Raw genomic sequence first — 7,436 nt, 5'->3', positions numbered from 1 at the left:
GGCTTTAACCACTTTCTACACGCTGATGTCTTCCAAATTTGTATCTTCAGCTTCATCAAGTCTTAGGAGAGCACAAGACCCACACAATCACGCATCAATCTGCTATCACTCCTGGGAAGTCTATGAGCATCTCAAAAGAATTTATCCAAAACAGACTGATTCTTCACCTCTCCCAACCTGTGTCCACTCCCCTAATCCTGTACTCAGGAAAGAACACTATTATCCCTCCCCACCAAAAGTTTATACCCAAAGTGGAGGAATTATTATTATTATTTATTATTATTATTGCATTTAAAATGTTTTTGAATAGGTTATTGTGGTAGGCAGAATAGTGGCCCTCCCAGAGATGTCCGCATTTTGATCCCTGGAATCTGTGACTCTGTGAATTACATGACTAACCCGGGTGAAATCAAGGACTCAATGTGGGGAGATTATCCTAGATTACCTGGAGGCACAGGGCTGGATCTATTCCCACGAGTGCTGAAAAGATGACTTTCCTCCACTACAGTCAAAGGGGGATGAGTCTATGGGAGAGTGCTCAGAGACATGCAATCCTGCTGGCTTTGAATGTGGAGGAAGAGACCAAAACCTGAGGCATGCTGATAGCTTCTAGAAGCCAGAAAAGGCAAGGAAATAGATTTTCCTCTAGAGCCTCGGGAGAGGAATGTAGCCCCGCCGACCCTTCTATTTTAACACAGTGAGACCCAGGTGAGTCCTCTCACCTGTGGAGCCATAAGAGAATAAATTGTCACTGTTTTAAACCAATGCGTATGTGATAATTTCCTATAGCAGCAAAAGAAAACTAATAAAGGAATAAAGCCACATGAAAACTAATGAAGGAAGATAGTCAATGCCTCAAAACTCAAAAAGTACAATACAGTATCCAACAAGCCTCTTCACCCCACCCCGCCCACCTTCCCAGAAAGTACCTGATGCTACTGGTTTCTTGGTAGAGCCTACCAGAGGTGTTTTATGCCTATGGAAGCAAAAGGGACTATACACCTTCTCCCCCTTCTGTTTTCTACAATGGTAGCCTACCAACACAATGTTACATGCTTTTTAAGCCAACTATATAGACTACAGATTCTTCTTTGGAGTTTTTCATTATTTTGTGACTTTCCCACAGCATTCCATCGTAGAACTACACCATAATCATTCAGCATCTCTTCCTGACCCCCTGTTTCCAAGGTGTCCCATCACAAACAATGTTTGATAAATAAATAGCCTGGACCCAACAGCATTTCACACAAGTCTATGTCTGTGAATGTCTATGACTCTGGGGTCCAGGGTCATTCTTTTTTTTTTTTTTTTTTAAAGATTTTATTAATTTATTTAACAGAGAGAGATCACAAGTAGACAGAGAGGCAGGCAGAGAGAGAGAGGGAAGCAGGCTCCCTGCTGAGCAGAGAGCCCGATGCGGGACTCGATCCCAGGACCCTGAGATCATGACCTGAGCCGAAGGCAGCGGCTTAACCCACTGAGCCACCCAGGCGCCCCCAGGGTCATTCTTGATCCCTCCTTTCCTCCTCCTCCTCCTCCTTCTTCTTCTTTTTAATATTTATGTATTTATTTGAGATAGAGCGAGAGAGAGAACAAAGTGGCAAGTGGGTAGAGGGAGAGGGAGAAGCAGGCTTCCCACTGAGCAGGAAGCCTAACGCGGGACTCGATCTCATGACCCCAGGATCATGACCCGAGCCATAGGCAAACGGCGCCCAACCGACTGAGCCACCCAGGCGCCCCTGATCCCTCCTTTCTTTCGTCCCCATCCAACTCAAGATTGGGGCCTGCGTGTTCTATCTCTGGAAGAAATCTAAGCTCACCACACTTTCCCAGTGTTCCATCCCCACTCCAGTCCCAGCCACTGTCACCTCCTGCCACCGCCCCCCCAGAGAACTGCATGCGAGAGTTTGGTGTGAAAGGCCCTCGTTCCTGTCCTTACTTTCCACCCTTGAGGCAGGAAAACTCTTCTTGGAGCCTTGGATTTCTTGTCTCTGAAAAAAATCGGTGAGATTCAGTGTCCCAATTTTTGTGTGAGTAAATGAGTGGTGTTTGCCAAGACTTGGGAAATGGAGCTCCGTGTGCAGACTCTCTGATCAGAGAAGCTTGTTAAACTGGAGAGGAAGATCAGCCGGGTATGTTGGCGTCCTGGAAGATGCCTCACCTTAACCACATCTCTAGAATGTGTTTTCCCTCTGGTGGGTTTCCAAGGCATTTAATGGAAGAGGGACAAGAGTGTGGAGACACACGCACTTTACAAAGATCCCAAGATTAAACTTGCGCCTTTTTTCCTATTCAGCCGCAGCCCAACTCCTAGCCTGGGGCCACTTGCAGGAGTTCAGGATGGAACCAGTTCTGAGGCCTGCAGAGCTGGTACCAGCAGGAAAAGATTGAAGAGCACCGTTGGCTGAGTATCCCCAGGCCACTAGAAGTCTGCAAACGAAAACCCACAGAGATCACGGAGGAAAGGCATCCATTTCTGTCATAGTTGCCGGAGTGCACTCTCTCTTCCCCTTATAATAAAATTTTAATCAGGTGTTTACAGCACACTCACTGTCCTCCATCCATTTTCCCAGATGCTTTTATTAATCTTCCTAACAAATTCATTGTGCAGATAAAGAAACTAAGGGTCAGAGAGCATTTTCACTTCATACATTTTATTTATTTATTTTACGTTTCCCAGCCTTTAAATAGTCTAGCCCCTCATCATACAAGAAGAACTAGGACAGACAGAAGTCTTGATCGCTTTTGTGAAACGTTAAAAGACATAAAAGCATGTGGTCTCTGCAACGTATTTCAGGAGCTAATACGTATAGTAACATGGGGCACCAGGGTGGCTCAGTGGGTTAAGCCTCTGCCTTCGGCTCAGGTCCTCATCTTGGGGTCCTGGGATCAAGCCCCACATTGGGCTCTCTGCTCAGCAGGGGGCCTGCTTCCCCCTCTATCTCCGACTGCCTCTCTGCCTACTTGTGATCTCTGTCTCTCTCTCTCTCTGCCAAATAAATAAATAAATAAAATCTTTAAAATATATATATATATACACACAGTAACCTATATATAGACTACAGACAGCAGTGAGAGTTGTAAAAGATCGTGGATTCATGGAGAGACTCTTTGAGTTTATGCTCAGGTCCATCATTACCAGCTGTGTGACCTTGGACAAATTCTTTTACCTCTCTAGGACTATTGACCTCATGGGATTATTGGGAGAATTGCACGAGTGAGGATTTTTAAGGCACTTCGCACAGTGGGTGGCATAGAATGAGTCCTAGTCCAGGTCCAGCACCTGCCCTGGTCCGTATGGTGTAGCCAGGGCTCTAGAACTAAGTGCTAACTGGGTGTCAAGCCCTGGGCTGAGAGACACCCGGAAAGCCTTCTTCCTGAGGATGGTCCCACAGAGTCCTCACATCAGTCTGCAAGGAAATCCTTCCTCTTCTACCGTAGAGCAATCTGATGATCCTGAACAATGCCAATATCACACATCCCCCAAATCCTGCTTTGTCTACTTCCAAAGCCTGGGCTCGGTAACAAGCAGAGAAACAGACCCCTTCAGCATGCCGTCCTTCCCTGAACCAAGCCCGCGGCAGGAACTGTCCCTCCTGTTCACAGGTATAGGGACAAGCGCACATGCGCACACGGGCCGTGTTCAAGTGAGGAACGCCCCAGTGCCTGTGTCCTCTGCAGGGCATATGGCAATCATTTCTGGTCTGAGAGGCGCTTTTCCAGAATAGGGTTGACAGTGGTTTTGGAAATGACTCACGCGAACTGAATTCTTGACATGGCAAGACGCTGGAGACATCCGATCCTTCTTTTTTCCAGTTGCATGAAAACAAGAGGCTTTGCCAAACCGAAGCAGATGAAGCCACTGGGGAAAGAACACCTTTGTGTTGGGAGCTCTCTTACAGCAACAAGCAAAAAATCAACTTAAATTTTAGTTTTCAGACGTCATTGTCTGGGTCAGCGGTAACTAGTGGGGGGGAGGTGGGGGGATTTCTGCACCTGTCAGCGGTACAGTCATGATCCTTGCTCAGAGGCTCCTTGAAAGCAAAATAGGAGATATTTGCCAAAAAGAAACAATGACAAAATTTCTCATTAAGCGCCTCACCTCCCCCGCCACCCTGCACACACCCTTCTCTCTTCTTACAGTTAAAAGTCAAATTTTCCATCAGGCAGAAAATTATTTTCTCTCCTCCATTTCCCGTCTCCTCCTCCAGCCTCTCTCTCGGTCTTTCTCTTACAGGAAGAAATTCTTGAACGTCAGACCCTCAAGATCACCCAATACAGATCATCAGCTTTGAAGTCCGACAAACCTGGGTTTGAATGCCGATTACAGCACCTTATGCAAGTTGCTTAAACCCTCTGTGCTTCAGTTATCTCATCTGTAAAGTGGGTTTTAAAATAATGTCTACCAGCTAGGGTCGGTATAGGCGTAGAATGAGCTAATGCTTCCAAGGTCCTTAGATCAGAGCCTGGCACTTAGCGTGTGTCCTCAAAATGTTCCTTGTTGTCCACCTTCTTCATAGTAGAGACAAGGATACTAGATTCAGAGAAAAGTGATTTTGGTCATACGGTCAGTTAGTGGCAGAGCCAAGACTAGACCCAGGCAGCCCAGCCCAGCTCTCTTTCTACTGTACCACGCAAAGCATTGTTGACTTTCCTTCATTTATCAGCTTTGAGCAGAAGTGAGGTTGGGACATTTTCTCGTCGGTCACATTCGTGCTGAGGCGGTCATGTTGCGGAGCCAGGGCTCTGAGCATCGCGGATTCCTCCTGCCCGGCCATCAGGAGCCAGCCGAGCACGACGGAGAAGCAGCTGCTTGGGTCTTACACGGACACACTCTGTCTCCGGAGCCCTGATGAAGCTGATTTCCACAGAGCGCTGAGTAACCGTCTTCTTATTACTTATTTATCTTCTGAAGCTGAAGCTCCAGAAACGAGAAGTTGATTAGACGGTGTCACACCAAGAGCTTTCAGATGTTCTGGAAACAGACAAAAGCACTGCATCTGACCAGCCTCCAACCCACAGGCCTGAGGATTTCTCGTTCCAAAGACCTTCTCCCAGGGCTAAGGGACAGGATCATTGCCCATACTATGGCCTGTTTTTGCCCACATGGTACCATTTCACTCCAAAGGCTTTTCCCTCTCTCTTCTTAAAGGACATACACACAGACACCACAACAGGCACATATCCAAGGGCTTTTTTTTTTTTAAAGTATGTTCCACACCCAGCATGAGTCCAACACACGGCTTGAACCCTGACCCTGACTGAGATCAAGCCTTGAACCAAGATCAAGAGTCGGATGCTTAACCGACTGAGTCACCCATGCGCCCCCTAGGGCTTTTGTTCCCAAATCATCTGCAGTGATATTTGGTTCCAGCCTGAGAGGCTCCCCTAATCTGCCACCATGGGAGGCGAGCTTTCTGTCATTTCAGAGAGAACAGAACCCATTCGTCTGACAGACATCTCCATCCTCCTGCCTCGAACCTGCGTCAAATTTTCTGAAACCCAGCCAGACCCTGCGGCCCCACCCGTAGTGGAAAGATCTTCGGACTGGGAAGGAGGAGGCCTGGGTCCCAACCCTAGCCCCGCCACTAAAGGAATCACGCGCACCTGGGGCTGTCACTCTGCCTCTCTGTGCCTCAGTGTCCTCATCTGTTATGTAAGTGGCCTTGCCCTAAAGGCAAGAAGAAGTCTCCCAGTTCAAGGATTTTATAGCGAAGATCTTCAGTCGGGTGACACAGTACAGTTTTTTTCAAGTGCTTCCATGTACCATATTTTGTATTTTTGATCCTCCTTAAAACTCAGCAATGTATGTGGGCTCTTTGCCAGGTAATAGATCTAAGGGACGTAGCAGTCGGGCAATCATGGGCAAACCATGACAGAGCAAAATGTCACAGTGGCTTATCTCAACGTCTAGCCTCTTCTGGCTCAGGCTGCCCTCCTGGAGGTAGGCGTCGGTCCCCAGTGAAGGTCAAAGCCAACAGCCAAATGGGCAAATGTTGCAGAGGCTCTGTGCCTTTGGGGTCAGCACTTCCAGGGTCCAGGCTGTTCCCTAAGTCCCTTTGATGTCCTCCTAAACATTTTTGGAGCCCAAGGCAGTACTCTGCTTAGCTGCAAACTCCAAGTCTGTCTGTGGCTGGGGCTCCTCAGATGGAAACAGAGCCAAGGAGGAAGCTAAAACACTGTGGAAATCGCTGGCTCGTCAGAGCAAAGCTGACCCAACCCTGGTTCTCTGCCTTCACTCCGGAGCCTCGACGGCCCGGGTTCAGAGTGTCCCATAAACCTGGATCTGGGTCCTGGTCAGGCGAGGGTGCTCCTCCCCACCACTCTCCACCCTCACTCAAGGCGATAAAGCCCTCCCTTTGGTTAGGAAGTTGAATGGCCATAGAGATGGGTTCATAGCAGTAGCTAATCAGGCTGGGATAGCAGTAGCTAATCATGCTGAGCCCCCACTGCCCCCTACTCCAGGAACAGACTGAGGCTCCTGCTGTCTTACGCACTGAATTGTAGCCCCCAAAACTCTTATGCTGAGGTCTTAACCTCCAGTGCCTCGGAATGTGACTGTATGGAGATATCAGGCCTCCGAAGAGTAATTAGGTTGGAATGGGGTCTTTATGGTGGACCCCAGTCCAACATGGCATATAGGGACAGGAGATCAAGACGCAGACACACTCAGAGGAAGAAGAGGGAAGGCAGCCATCCCTACAAGTCAAGGAAAGAGGCCTCAGGAAAAAACAAATCCTGTCCGTACCTTCATCTTGGACTTCTAGCTTCCAGAATCCCGAGAAAATAACTTTCTGTTAAGCCACCCAATCTGTGGTAAGTCATTATGGCAGCCCTAGCAAACAAATACAGGCACCCGCTCCAGAATCATTCCCCCCTCCCCCCCGCCCCACCAGGAGCTGTACCTCCCCACCCCCATCCCCAGCCCAGGGCTGCCTCTGTGTTCTCCAAACCTCCCTTCACAATGCAGCCCCACATTCATCAAGCCTTCGAGATGCAAAAAACCAGCTTCACAGCCCAGTCTCCCACGTCAGCGGCTTTGAGGAGCACTAGTCTCTGCCTCAGAGTGGACGGCGGGGGAGGGTCAACCGCCCTGGAGGCTCCTGAGGGAATGAGGAGAGAGACCTGATTGATGGTATTCTGAGTTAGAACCTGTCCCACAGGTGACAACCAGGCTTCCAACCCCACAGGAGTCCTCAGCCAGACTAGTCGTGGTGATACGTGAGCGGAGGGGTCCCGGCGTCCGTGGCCCAGGGCTCTCCCAAGTCATAATCACAGGGTTTCTAGGGGCCAGGAGAGGACACCCAAAATTCTGGGAGAAGCTGAACCTGCGCCGCCATCCTTCTCTTAGAGGGTGCGCAGACCCCCAAGTCCCACCCCAGACCCACGAAGCCTGCGCCCCGGCCCCTGCAGGAGGGAAAGGGGGGCGGAGGGGA

At 49.1% G+C, this 7,436-nt stretch overlaps 1 long non-coding RNA gene across 1 annotated transcript; it reads right to left on the bottom strand.

The window, feature by feature from the left end:
- Positions 1-2,637: 2,637 nt before the first annotated feature.
- On the bottom strand, positions 2,638-6,846 carry LOC309849689. The gene is made up of 2 exons (XR_014303840.1): positions 6,749-6,846; positions 2,638-4,975 (listed from the first exon to the last, which is right to left on the bottom strand). It is a non-coding gene; the product is annotated as an uncharacterized lncRNA (long non-coding RNA).
- Between the last annotated feature and the right edge of the window lie 590 nt (positions 6,847-7,436).

The sequence above is a fragment of the Mustela nivalis genome (assembly GCF_964662115.1).
Source record: "Mustela nivalis genome assembly, chromosome: 16".
Classification (NCBI taxonomy): Eukaryota; Metazoa; Chordata; class Mammalia; order Carnivora; family Mustelidae; genus Mustela; species Mustela nivalis.
This window is presented reverse-complemented; position numbering and strand designations above follow the sequence as displayed.